The 14,369-nt window shown below is 40.8% G+C and overlaps 1 long non-coding RNA gene across 5 annotated transcripts in view; it reads right to left on the bottom strand.

Annotated features, from left to right (window-relative positions):
- Positions 1–12,301: 12,301 nt before the first annotated feature.
- The window catches only part of LOC142032772 (uncharacterized), a 98,529-nt gene continuing 96,461 nt past the window's right edge, over positions 12,302–14,369 (bottom strand). For all 5 annotated transcript variants that reach the window (XR_012650983.1, XR_012650981.1, XR_012650979.1 and 2 more), the window contains one exon: positions 12,302–13,104. This is a non-coding gene — a long non-coding RNA (uncharacterized LOC142032772). The remainder of the gene's footprint in view (positions 13,105–14,369) is intronic.

The raw sequence follows: 14,369 nt of genomic DNA, 5'->3' as shown, positions 1-14,369 counted from the left end.
TGCACCAGGCCCTCTCTGAAGAGGTTTACTGCAAGAGACAACATAACTCATGGCAGCAAGATGTCAAGGTTCTCCCTCACATATACAGGCAAACAACCATGAATTTTCTTTTTATACCTTTAATGTTAGGTAATAACAAGCAGTCATGAAATCTTCTTAAACAGATCCTACTGAGGGGTTTTCCTAATGCAGAGTCCATGCCCCATGCACACACTTTGTCAGTGCAGCCAGTATTTGCAAAAGTCCTGGTCTGACTCCAAAGGACTGACCTTTGTGGGGAAGAGCTGGAGAGGCAGTTGGGGCCCAGGGCCTGTCTGCACGGCCACAGCCAAAAGCAGCTCACGATTCACTGCCTAGTCTGAGTGCTTGGAGAACATCAGGTCTAAAGGCATCCTTCAGTTAATCTTACACTGAGACACACATCTTGCAGGGTCTGTAGTGGTTTCCTGAAGAGAACAGAAGCTGAAGGGCCAAACCTTTTGCACCTACGGATTTTTAACCCAATCTTGACAGCTAAAACCTCATAGTTAAGGGCTTACTAGCTGCCTGTTTTAGAAGAGCTTCTGGAAATTTTAATAGATGTGATTGTTCCCCGGAACTGTTAGAAACAGCTCTGTAGACTACAAAACACAGTTCTGCATTGCCTAAGGCTGGAGGTAGCTGCCACAGGTACTTCAGCTAGCTGGGAGATGAAAGACATAGCTCACAGCAGCAGTCAGTGCTATAAAGGGTTGCCCCAAACTTAACAGAATAGAAAATACAAGAAGAATATAAATAGAACTAAAATTTAGCTATCAGTAGTATGTGAGGATGATTGCTCAACTGATTATGAAATGCTATAACAACTTAACCTCATGAGTTGCTTAATAAAGACTTAATGGGGGAAAATTCTGTTTTCAGAAATTAGTTTTGCTGAATATTTTTGTACAATGTGTGTTAAAAGCCAAAAATATCAACAGGCGTCACTGGGGTGAGGCAGAGTATCAAAAAACACTGCAGGAAATAAGCACTTGGAAGATGATGGGAAATATATTTGGGCCAATTTGCTTTTTATTTATACCAGCAAATTTAGGGGTTAAACTCCAATCAATACTGGCGTTAGAATTATAAAGACAGAAAACTAATGGGAGATAAATGAATTGATTGAAGCTTTTATGCCTGCTTTTCCTGATGCAGGAAGGTAAAAAGAAAACAAGTTTTCAGAAATGAAAATAGAAATATGAAATTATGATATAGATTAAAATCTAGAGAAGATTGGCCAGAAAAATAGTAGACTTAAATGAGCATTAAAACAGCACCAGCTTGTTCCTGGGGATCTTGTGCTATTTATTGCATGGTTTGCTAATGAAAGGTGCCAGACTCACTGTTCTTGCTGTATAACAACACACCAAGGGGTTCTGGATAGAATACAGGATGATATTAGGGTGTCTCAGAAGCACAGGCAAAGCCAAATAATGCCATCTGGTAGCCAGGTTTCAGTGAGTAAATGCAAAAGCTGGTGGAAGGTTATGACAAGCACACCAAAGCTTAATAATGCAGAGACATTAATCCTTTCTCCCCTGCCTGACTACCCCAGCAGAAAGTCTGCACCAGCCTGTTCCCTGTAAATGATTCAATTTACCTTTTTTTTTTTTTGCCTGATCATGCTTGTGCATCATTTAGCATGTTTGCAGCATCGCCCAAATAATAAATTAACAAGCAAATAGAAAAAAACCCAATCTATTACCTCAAACTCTAACTTCCCCGGGTACAATCTGTACTTAGAATTAATTTTGTGGTGGAAAACTGTAATCTTAATCAAAAAGAAGAAAAAAAAAAAGTGTCTTCTCTGATTACTTTCACCAGATATAAATATGGCATAAAGAGGTGTGGTTTTCCTTGTGATCATTTGGTGCAGTTCACTCCTCGTGTACAGGATTATCAAAAAGTTTTACCTAAGTCTTTGCACTCCAACATGCCTGAAGGCTGGTGGAAAGGCAGGAATACTTGCAGATACCTGCTCCCAGAAGATGCTAACCAAGTACTTTGAATCCTAGGATCCCTTATCACGCCCTTTGCTGGGTCACTCCCATCACCAAAGGTTCCTCACAGCATCAAGATCAGGGTGAAGATAGTTTGTGCAGATGCTCATCCTACTTTAAGGGCATCACCTTGTGCCTGACATAGGTCAGGACAGGGTTTCTTTCCAAAGCACCTGCAGGAGAACAAGATCTGTTCGACTCTGGTGCAAATAGTACAGAATATTGGCTGCGATAAAGGATCTACTAACCATCTTGCTCCAAACCATCCATGCCATCCAGGGCTGACCCTGAGCATATGGTACCTGTACTGCTACAGAGAGCCCACAATCCCTTCCCCTCTGCATTCAAATCCACCTTGCTTCCCATGCACGGGCCGCGTGCCACTTGCCAAGCTGCCCCTCTGCTCTCAGCTGCCATTTGGCTGATAACTGCTGTCTCCAAGCTGCCTGACATGCACAGCCAAGGCAGGGACTAACCTGAGCTGAAAGGCAGGCGATCCTCCCAGATACAGCTCATCCTCCAGGGATGGAGAGTTGTGGTGAACCAGCCTGTGTTTTGGGAAGAATAAAAGCATGTTTTAACATGCACTGGGAATGAAGGAAAAAAATGACCATGCTGTGGGCTGAAGAGCTATTCTGGCCTCTGTTAATGAACAGATAAGATGCAGTGTTTTTAGATGGAAACCTAAATCCATAGTGGTTGGCTCTGAAACTGGCTGTGGCCCATGCCAGAGAGAGCTCTGCCGGGGAGACACCTGCATGTTGTTCTACATCAAAGGCTGCTAGACCACCTCCATCAATGGCTGCTGGAGGAGGAGACTGAGCCCTCAAGGGAACAACTACATTCTCAAGATTCACCCCTCTAGAGCATGAACACATTTCTTGTACACAAGAAATGCAGATCCCTAGCAGAGACACCATCCACTGCACTTTCTTTAAGGATCAAACTGTCTTTGTAGTCCTAATGAACTCTTCGGCAGATGTGGAGGCATCAAAGCTGGTGGGCAGGCTGTGAGATCATGTGATGGAAAACTGGGAGACAGGTCATGAATTGTTCAGTGTATAGAGGTGGTGCCTACCTATGGCAAGCTTATGACCCTCACCTCTGCAGCCTGTAGAAGCCTGAACAAATAAATACAAATTGTCCACAGTATCCACAGAGCAATGAAAATAGGCAATGGAATAGTGATATACATACTAGGATAGCCATATGTCCTTTAAATGTCCCCTCTGGCTTGCTGGATAATGCCCTTATGAATACTTGTAATTAATGGTAAGAACTGAGCTGAATACTTCCTAGTGACAGAAAATCTTTTTGAGCTAGGCCCTGTTATTTTAAAAAAGGAAAGTCTGATGCACCTGCCTGTAGTATGTGTGCTCAACTTGGGCACATGCAGCAGGCAGAACAAGCCAGGCGGGTGCCCATCCCAAGGGCTGGGGATCCAATTTTAGCATGTGCCCAGCAGCTGTGAGCTGGCCCTTGCTTTGGCCACTCACCCTGAGGTCTCAGAGTGCTTGGCAGGGTTCAGGACATGTGTTGCTCTGCTAACAAGGGTCACACTTGGTACGTTGGAAAGTTCATCAGCCAGGCCTGAAATTCTGTGTACGGAGGTAAGACGCTTGGTAAAGGGAACTCTAGAATATGAAACTAACAATTTTGTACAAAATATGCCTTTTCAGTCAGCAATAAGCTGAGCCAATGTCCATGGCCCAATGCTTATTAATGCAATCCTCTGGGTTAGGTGCGCACAAAATAACTTTTTTCTTCATCAGTCTGTCAAGCTCATTTAAAGCAAACAGCACCCCTGCAACTTCTTGCAGAATGTGGTCGTTGTTGGTTGTGAAGTTACTTGAAATGGGAACACCCTCAGTGTTTTTCATTGTGGGAAAAATTTTACAGAGAAGCACCCAAGCAAGGCCAGTTTTGGACCTTGCAACTAACTTGGTTAGAACGTCATTGATCTTGAGGGTAGCTCCCCAGTTGCCATTAAAAGGCCGAGGGAAGTAAGGTTGAAAACTCAGTTTCAGTTGATCACATGGAGCAGTGAGCTGAAGGCTGAATAAAAGCTCAGATGTTAAAGGCTCAGAAGCATGAAGCAGACTTTGGTTTGAAAAAGCCTAGGTCAGATTTCAAGAGGTGGTACCATAGTGTTTGACTTGGAAATCATGCAACACTGAACACCTCTCTCAGAAAACACACATCATTCAAATATTTCTGGCATTTTTACTGATAACCTGTAATACAAATCAGCTTGTTCTGGAGTGTCTTAAGGTATTCAATAGGTGCTGACTTGATTGCATTCCAGAGGAACTGCTCTGAGGCATGGAGAAGGATATTGAATGTAACTATCATTCTCACAGTGGAAAACATGTCATTTTATTTCCAACCAGCCTATGTACTTCCATATCAGAGAAGAGTTGCTGGCCATGCCATGTCAACCTCTCATTTCCTGCCAGAATACTGGAGGGACTCCTTCATGTGTAAGTTTCCTTGGCACATATTTTTTAATCTATCTAGCACAATATATGCAAACCTGCCCAGCTAGGATATTCTTCCTCCTCTCCATACTTACTCTCCTGTTCAAAGCAGGGAGTGCTCCTGCAGTGGCCCGTTTGTCAGTAAGTTAAGCTCTGCAGTGTAAACCCCTGTAAATTCACGAAGATAAGTACAGCTTTCACTCCTCTGTGCTCCCTTTGGGCCTCCATCCGGCTTGCCTTGTCCTTTTGTGCCTATTTCATCTGACTGTCTTAAGTGTGACAGAGACTCCTGTCATATATCCTGACCAGTGCCCTGGTCATATGTTGCTCTGAAAACACTGAAGCGGGTATTGGATGGTCAAGGCGCCTTCAGCTCAGCAGAAACTCTGGACCCCTCCAGGAAATATTTCAGTGAAGCTGAGGTGATGGGTGGAAAAAGGCAGTAAGGCTGGGGAGGGAAGACAGGCATATTTTTTGTTATTTTAAACACGCGTACTTGTCTTGAATCATAATGGGAATTTGGGTGGAAAGCACAGCTGGGAGGACAGAGGGAGAGGCTTATTTTTATTATGAAAATATATGCTAATTGTGGCTTAAAGCAGGGAGGGAGGTTGGGACAGTATATCATGGACAAGCCACCTGCAGTGGAGGTGGGGAAGGAAGAGAAGTGCAAAAGGATACCTGTCAATTGAAAACATATCTATTTCTTCTCTAGTGACTGAACACCAGCTAGCCAGGCAGCCTCAGAGCACTGAGTAACTCAGATTCAGCTCTGCTTCTGGCAATAGGTTTTCTGGCTTGGTTCTAGCACCTTTTATTTAGACTTGTGTGAACAATTGTTTTGGGGTGGAATGAAATGTTTCAGATGACCCAAAACTGACATTTGTTTTCACTGAATCTTCTAAAAAGCATATTCTTTCCCTTTCAGGCATCAATTTATATTATGTTTGTGTTTGTTTAAAGCCAAGTAGTGGAAATGCAGAGGGGCATGATTTATATATGCAAGAAATTGGAAAAAGTTATCTTCTTTCTCAGCAATGAAAGATCCAGGAATGTCCACATCACTCTCCCATGTTGTAAGAGAACTCTGAGCCTTTTACTTTCTGAGAAACTTTCAACCCCTAGGGTATGGGTGATTCTGAGCAGCAAGGTATCTGGCCAGGACTCTGTATTAAATGCCTGACTAAGTATTGGTATTGATGCTGATAAGAAGTCAGGCACCCAGTTGCTCCACACGTTGGGTAAATGTCCAAATGCTCTTTTTCTCAATGGTTACGGTAGAGCTCCATACAAAATAGAATAGCTTCATCAGGAGAGACCCATAGCATGGTGTTAATTAATCTCAAACTGTTTGGCAGAGAGAGTTCAGGCAGCAACTCAAAGAGCATTATTTGAGTTAATAGACTAATTGCTGCTGGTCTGAGTTTTTTGGAGCCTTAGTTTATTTTTATTAATACTCAGGATGTAAACGTGGGTCCCTAGCACAATGTTATCTGGGGGCCTCAGATGCAATCTTGTTGAGATGCGCTGGAGGGGTTCTACCAAAAGTGCCAGGACATACATCTTGCTCTGTAGTAAACCATATAAAACTCCAACGGGCCCGGTACCTCTTCTGAAATAGTAAAAGAAGCTCCACTGCTTCCAATTACTATTCTAGTTTCCTCTTAACCTAAATGATTCAGCCCTGCTCCTCTGGAAATGGCTCTTGGGCCAGTGACCCTCAAGAGGAAGTACAGCAGGATTTTTTTTTCATTTTGTTTCTTTTAAGTAGGCAGCTAAATTGTAGGCAGCTAAAAAAGCAGAAGAGCTCGTCATTCCCACTGAGTACCTTCTGCTTTCACCTTTGAAAAAATCGTGCTGTGATTCTAACTGCATTGTTTAGGTGTCTAATACCTCTGAAATCTACTCCTAAACCACTTCATCCTTTAGGCAGCAAACTGAAATATTTTATGGCTGGCTGAATGAGAAAAAGGCACATTAAGAAGCAGATGAAAAGTAAAATTTGGGTTGTTACTCTCTCAGTTCCAAGAACCAAGAGGGAATTTTGGTGAGGGAGGAAAGAAGGAAAGGAAAAATGTTAGGGATATATACTCTGAGTCTATGGTCAAGTTCTTCCTACTCTCCCACTCACAATAGACAATGAGAACTTGTTTTTTATGTGAATTATCATTAACCGCAACTAGACTGCTCTATTCTGCTTACCCAGAAAGCACACTTAACAGCCTCTGACAACACTCATAACTTGCCTATGTTTACTGGGATAATTTCAGTACAAAAAACACTACATAAAAATCAAACTCTTCTCCAGCTCTTTTGACACGGTTTGTCATGAAAATACAGCAAGCAGATAGTTATAGCTAGGATTAATACATGAAGTCTCACAGACAAAACATTTTTCTTAGGCATGATGAAACGTTCTGCTAATTTTTTTGTTCTTCACACCCAAAAGTTGGACAGGAGGTGCTCTTGAGAAGAGGTTTACAGTGAGCTTCACTGAGCTCTGCAGTGAAAAAAAAAGCTCCTAAGGGACCATGCATGAAGCAATATAGAGGGTGAGTCAATTAGAAAATCATCCATGTCATGTGATGCAGGAAGTTCTGTGGCTGTTATATATACTACAGTTTTCCCATAAATAGAAGTGAGGAAATTGTTGCTCTAAAACTTGAATGTGTAGCTAATTTGAGCGTGATCTCACAGAGGGTTGTTGTGGAGTTCCTATTTGTTATTATTTGGTGATTAAGCATAGCTTGTACATCTGAAACTCTTTGTCTATTCATTCCGCTTTTAGACTTGTAGCAGCAGATGCCATACCAATTCACAACAGAAGATGATTCAAGCAGAGATTTCTCTCTATTTTGGGGATTTGCAAATGCTTCCTCAGCCCTCATAATTCTGCTCATTAATTCCTTGACTGCTGTCATAAATCTTGTATTTTGATAACTCACTCATTAGCCCAGACAAACAACATGCAACCCTTGGCAGAACTCAGGACCCATCTTCTATATAGCAGATAGAAAGCAACAAAATATCTGGCTTCTTCACTGGAAATTTAAGCCTAATACATCTACATTTTGCTTTTCAGTGCCCAGAAAAAAATATGTTGATGCTTGGATTTCCTAGGGTCAGGTCTTTTTTTCAGTTAGGCTGCATTTTACCCTGGTGTACTTTCATTTGACTTAATGAGAGCTACTGTTTTCCAGTGAATAGAGAATCATCAATCATACATTGTCTTCAAACAAAATCCACAGACACTTTTCTTACTCTGAAGGAAACCCCTCCCTCCTTCTCTGAAGTCCCATATTTCACAAAGGTTTCCCACTATTCAGAGACTAACCAGTGACTGGAAATCTGTGTCTCCGAAGGCCATGGACTCAAGAAAATAAATAATTAGACTGCCACCAGCTGTTTAAGTTAAAAGTGATGTAACTGTTGAGATTTGTGCTTCTATACACACAAACAAGATAAGCAATGGTCAGGAAGGAGTTTTTCTTAACTACTAAATTATTTGACGTACTTAAATAAGAATTTTTAGTCAAGAAAACACATATACAAAAAATATTTGCCAGCATGAATAAATGTTAAAAATTTGATCTTTGGTGTATAATCTGTAGCAGACATACAGAAACTGGTAGGAATTTATGAGGTTATTTCATTTTAAATCGTAATTCATGTATGATGAGAATATGGTTAACTGGGAATACTAATAGCATCAGTAAAGGCCAGCTCTTTTACAGTACTGAAAAGCAAGTGCTAACCTATTTGTCTGCTACTTTGCAATCAAATTTCAACAGCAAAACTGCACAATCTTTTTCTGGAATCTTGACATTACCATGAACTTATTTTTCTCATATCTATTCAGAGAGAAGACAAAAAAGGATTCTGTAAGTCCTAACATCCCTGAAAGTCTTCCTAAATCTCAAAGTCACTGTCCAAAAGGACCTATTTAAAAGGGGCACACAGTGAGTAAGTCCTTCATTGTCAAGCTGCAAGTGAACAAGTTATTTGCATGTTACCAGTTATGTGCTCTCGTCAGTTTTGCCATTCACTGTGACAAGGAACATGCTTTGATCTGGACACTTTGGGTCTGGGCCACAGCCATATTATCTATTCCACTGGTGTTAACATATGCTAAATGATTGCTATAGCACCAAAACTTTTAACCATGATGAGGCTCAGAATGAAATTATATAATGAGTTATTCCCCAAAAAGTGCTGAGGGTGGTTTTTGAGGGTTTCCAGACCACTTTTCAAGTGATGTTTATGTACACACATCGCAGTGATCCACCTGGAAATCCAAGCCTTGATAATAAAATACTATTTTATTTTAAGTCAAGTGAAAGTATTGGGAACAACCTGTTTTCTTGATAGACATTATATGAATCCCCTGCCTTCCTAAGGCTTTTTTCCATGTCTTAGATTTTATGATTGACAAAATAATGACAGCTGCATCCTTTCTAATTTCTTAAAGGAATGCAGCTAATGCTACCCAGAAGGACAAATAGCCAGGGTTGAGGGGAGCTGGGAAGGGAGAGAGCTTGCATGGTTCAGGAAAACAAGCAGTGTAAAAGCTTCCTGAAAACATTCAACTAAAATATAATTACTAAAACCACTTTGAAAGGAGGGAGTTAAATTAATGAGTGTGGCTGTGATCATTCTCCTAGTTTAAATTACTCTGGTATAAATGAAATGAAACAGGACCTGGACTCTGCTAATTAACTACCTACCCACAGGTGATCACAATATGTGCCATGTAAGATCCCTGCAAAAGCAAAATTTATACACCTAGAAATGACAAGTGTGCATATTAAAACCATTTTTGCAGTTTACAAGAACAGCAAAGTACTTTGATAGCTAACAAGAAAAATTAAGGGGGGGGGGCGTTGCATGGAGGAAATTCTGCATACATTTAGAAGTAATGATTTAGACAACATTTCCCTTGAATTAGTTCATTTTAAAAGAGAACAAAGGGGTTGTCCTGCTGGGTAGCTTTTCAGCAGGGATGCCCTGCCTGCCTTATTTCAGATCTGCAACATTATGTGGTTTCAATTAGTGGTAGCACTTGCAAAACTAGTAACACAGACATTTTGGCATGAAATCTGACTCCAAGGCGGTGAAGGGTACTTAAGATCTACTCAGGGATGGGTGGAGAAATACAGTATATTTGAAACAGTGTTGATCATTTGTCATAATGGCGTCACTTCTAAAAACCTCACTGTATTTTTATAGGCTTGGCTTTTCATTTCTTCTTTGCCTCCCTGTTTAGAATTTGCTTTCTGCTTATCTAGCATCCCTATTTCCTGTCTCTTTTGTCACCTGACTACTTACTAGGCCCTCAGTTAAGTTCCTCTTCAGGCTTTTAGGGCAGCTGAGTGTCCTAGCTAAACATGCTCAAAATACTACGGTACTTACAATGCTTAACATTTACAGAGTCCTCTTCATCTTCAAAGTCCTTTGCAAACACTAGTTACAATAAGAACAATCCTACATTGTCAGGGACTGACTGGTTTAACAGTCTGTCCTTCCCCTTAATGTTGTGAAGCAATTACTAAAATATCCTTTCAAGGCAAATGTTAATTCGTTTAACTTTGCAGTCAGGAAAACTGACTTCTGTTGCTATTCCACATCACCGTAAGTGCCTCTTGTAATACATGTGCTGGCAGAAAAAAGCCTGTGCATGATTCAACGAAGTTTCCCAGTCCTGCTTATCCTAGATAGCTTGATAGGCAGGTGACATTTTGATGAGCAAAATAACAAATGTCACTGCTGTGGTGATAGACATATACAATATTCCAAATATCCACTGAAAGAGAAGTGTTTAATACAGGAATGAAAAAGGCAACTGCTTGACAGGATTTGAACATGTATAACTATAATATTTTTAGCAATAAAGTCAATAATTTGTCTCACTGTCACATCTATCATGGTGCTAAAGTAGTTTTTACCAAGACTTTCCTATATGCTACTCTAGCATGGTGATTGTCAACAAACATAGCATAGCTGAAAGGAGACTACAGCACAGATATGAGGACTTTTTTTTCCAAGTGTTGCATGCCTAGTCTCCACTAAAGGACTTAGATTTGTTTTGGTAGTACTGAAGGTTGGAGATCAAAAAGAACCCTAAAGATTGTCACCATGTATTTGTTTTGATAGCCTAATGCTGGTAATAGAATTTATAAAAAAATCTTGCTTTAAAATCACTATGTATTTGGCAATGTTTGATTTTGATACTTGTGGTTGCTCTCAAGCTGAAACAAAATTTAGGACCTGCAAGTGGAAATGAAATGGAAGTGTGGAAAATGCTGCTCATGTGAAAGCCCACAGTATTCATTTGCTGAGTTATTCACGTGTCTGCTCAACAGCATTTATTTTTATCAGTGTCTACCTTGACCTTGCTTGCACAGCCGTTTAGCCTTACTCTCACTCATGCTAGGAAGCAGCAACCTGAACTAAGGAGTGGAGGAGGGAGCAAAAGCATGAGATGTGGTTAGACTTTCTGATCCACTTAACAGAAATGAGAATATAAATGAGCACTTAGGCCACTGTGATCTAACTCATATGCAGTGTAGTTCAACTGATTTAGAGCTAGAATACCAAATTTACCCCACGCTTCTTCAAAGTCTCTGCAATGGGAGCATCTTATTTTGGTATCAGTCTTTCTTTTTACATGACAGGTAATCCACGATGATCCACATCATACAAGCAGGCTTTTTCCAATTTCATTGAGACTGCTTAACAGCTTTATTGCAATTCTAGGAATAAAGATGATCACATTTCACTGACTTAAGAGAGTAGGTTTAATGCACTGTGCCATTTGCCACCATCCTGACGGGCCTTTTTTGTGTGTGTGATTAATACATGTATTAATGCTAATAAAACACTTACAGAGTTTCCCAGATGTAGACATGGCCCCTTAATCCTTCCCTGTTCTGCTGGGGATAATCATTTTTACAACATGAGATCACTTGCACCAGTGAAGTGCATTTTAACACCTTTTGCTGTTATCTATATGAACTGATGATCCTAATAGAATCCCAGCAGTGCATTTAAACTTTATTTCCTAGGTTAATCAGGCTAAAAGACAGTTAACTAAGTTTCCCAAAGGGGGCCTTCTTTACATTAAAAAAAAAAAAAGATACTACTGGAATTGTTCATCACCAGAAATTTTGCTCATTGAGAAAAGAAAGGCAGCAACGTTACAAAAAGAAAGGGTGTTTTTGTCTTATAGTGGACAGCATGGCACACACACACACACAAAGAGAAATATTTTCTGAACAAAGAAGTCAGGCCAGTCCCCCTCTTTTTTTGATCTTTAATCCCTTCTCTCCCAAGTAGAATGGCAAAGGAGCCCTTCTCTCTTTCTAATAAATAGCTAGCAAAGGCAGGCATTCAATGCCATGTCCCTTTGATCAGCACAAAGCTGTCAGCTCCTGCCGCTTTTTTTTTCTACCAGCTCTTGTTCCTGGTTAAAAGTGGAAGTAATACCCGCTGAAAGAAATACCCTAGGTGTCCTGCAAATCATCAATCCTATTTTTTTCCTTGTTGTTTTTCAGTGGCCCACCCTCCTGGCCTGAGCAACCTCCTTACTAACACCCCTCTTCCTCTTTCCACCCTTTTTCCAGAATACCAGTTTCATTTGATACGCAATTCAATGTGCCAGTCTGACCTACTGGGACCTTGCTGTCTGAGACTCTACCACTGCGCAGACAGGGGAAACCTTCCTTCTAGCAATAAACAATGTTTACTTCCATACATTTATCTTCCTGTAAAGGAATTAAAAAATACTTCACAGACACAGCAAAGGGATTTTTGGAAATTAGCTTTTAATAATTTATAATACAGCTCTAACTTTAAAAAAAGCAGAACCCAAACAACAAATAAAAAAATTACAGGTTGTGCTTGACCAAGTGTGAGATCCCATTTTGCTCCAATCTTCAGGCTGCTGCAGTTCAGACGACATCACTGCATCTCAGCAGTAAACAGTTTGCAAATATTGCTGCGTTCAGACAGGTCACTCTGCGCATTTTAAAGCAGTCTCCTTGTTTACTGCTCATATTATCTGCAATCTGCATTTCTGCTCTTCACAGTGTCAGGACCTGATACACAGTTTGCAAATATTATGCAAAGGAAATAATTCACAAAGGCAAACAAAGGCAATCGAGTGCAGAACATGAGACTGGCTGCTAATGGGAGAGCAGGGCAGAAGCTTTGGTGTCTGCGTGTATGTGTATAAAGGGTTGGGGTGGGAGGAATGGGGGGAGTAAGGAAAAACAACTGTGTAAAAGATCATTATTACTAGACAATGTCATATCCTTAGTGACATGTAATGATGTTTAAATACCTTTGCCATTTCCCCCTAGTGATTGCTGCACTGGGTGCGTTCTGTGTGCCTATAGAGATACGTTTTTCAAAAATCAGGATGGAGTGAATGCTGCTCGTTGTTCTGGCTGCAAAATGTCAAACTGCAGTGGAAAGAAATACAGCATTGCAGTGGTGGTGCACTGAGGCCCCCGGTAGGAAAGCAGGAGCTATTAAGTGGAAAATTCCTGCAGAGGACGTGTTTCCATTTCTAATGCGAAGAAAGAGGGTGTTGTTTGAGGCTGGCAGGTCTGTGGAAAATACAGAAAACACAGGGAAGATGAGAAAATGACCTCATTGAACTCTGAGAACTTAAGCAAACAGCTTCGGCCAACATACCACATTCTTGCAGCGCTTCTGCCCAAACAACAAATTGACCTATAAGTTATATAATCACCCACAAGCCCCCATGCCCCATGTAAATGGCGGGGGGGGAGAAGGGGTTTTTCACGGGGCAGGGGCAATGCAAGTAGTAAAACCTGCTGCATTAGGATAGACTATATGGGGGTGAGCTGCCTGTCCTCCCACCACCACCACCTGCCCACACAAAGTGGAGTACTCACATGAGGTTCAGGCTTAATTGCACTCTGAATACCAGCAGAATGATGGCACTAGTTGTTTATTATAGTATGAACTATTTCAGTACAGCATAAATTTTCCGTTTCAAAAGATCCTGAATGCCTGCAGGGAAGGGACTAGGTTTTGTGAGCAGAGGGTGGCCTCTGTAAAAGTTGGTGGGGTTTTCATCTTAGGGATGGTTAAAACTGTATTCTTTGAACTTGACTGGGGGGGCTCTGGGGAGCATGTTTAGGGTCTGTGTTTCCCCCTATAGAGGCCCCCTGTAGTGTTGCCTTGGACTGCCTGAGTTACCATTTTATATCAACTGAACAAATCCTAGTGTAAAAATGCAGGGACTGGTTAGCCATGGGTTCTTCTGTGGTGGTTGTTCTACATAGCTACAGCCTGGCAGAAAGGGAAGATGTATGCCAGCATCCCCAGCATCTGACTGTGCTGAAAGGTTTGATTTCATTGTACAAATGCTTGCCTCTGTGTTATTTCCAATAACTAATTAATTGAACATAATGGAAAGAAAGTTATTAATTGGCAGAACAGCAGATAAACCATAATTAATAGTTTACAATAATATTACTTACAAATCAGAAAAGGGCTTTTCTGTTAACTAATAGTACATTTGCTGTGGTAACATGTTCTCTGCTACCATGTAGTTCTAATGTGCACTTTTAATGGATAGGGCTTTTTTTTTTTTCTTGTTTACACTGTTAAATTCCATTGTCTCCCAGTTGCAGATGATTTGATGCACATCCAAAACCTGCTCTGCCATCCAGCATTTTACATGGACTTTGCCTGTGACAGGCATGTTAGTTTTGAAAGGCCCTTGCAACTTTAAAGACTGCATGATGCTTTAAAGGAGAAGCATAGCTATGAGCAAATAAAGTGTTTGATTTTGAAGGTGCATCTTTAAAGCATATGCATAGGAATGGGCAAGGTTCAAATA

This window comes from Buteo buteo, chromosome 7 (genome assembly GCF_964188355.1).
Source record: "Buteo buteo chromosome 7, bButBut1.hap1.1, whole genome shotgun sequence".
NCBI lineage: Eukaryota > Metazoa > Chordata > Aves > Accipitriformes > Accipitridae > Buteo > Buteo buteo.
This window is presented reverse-complemented; position numbering and strand designations above follow the sequence as displayed.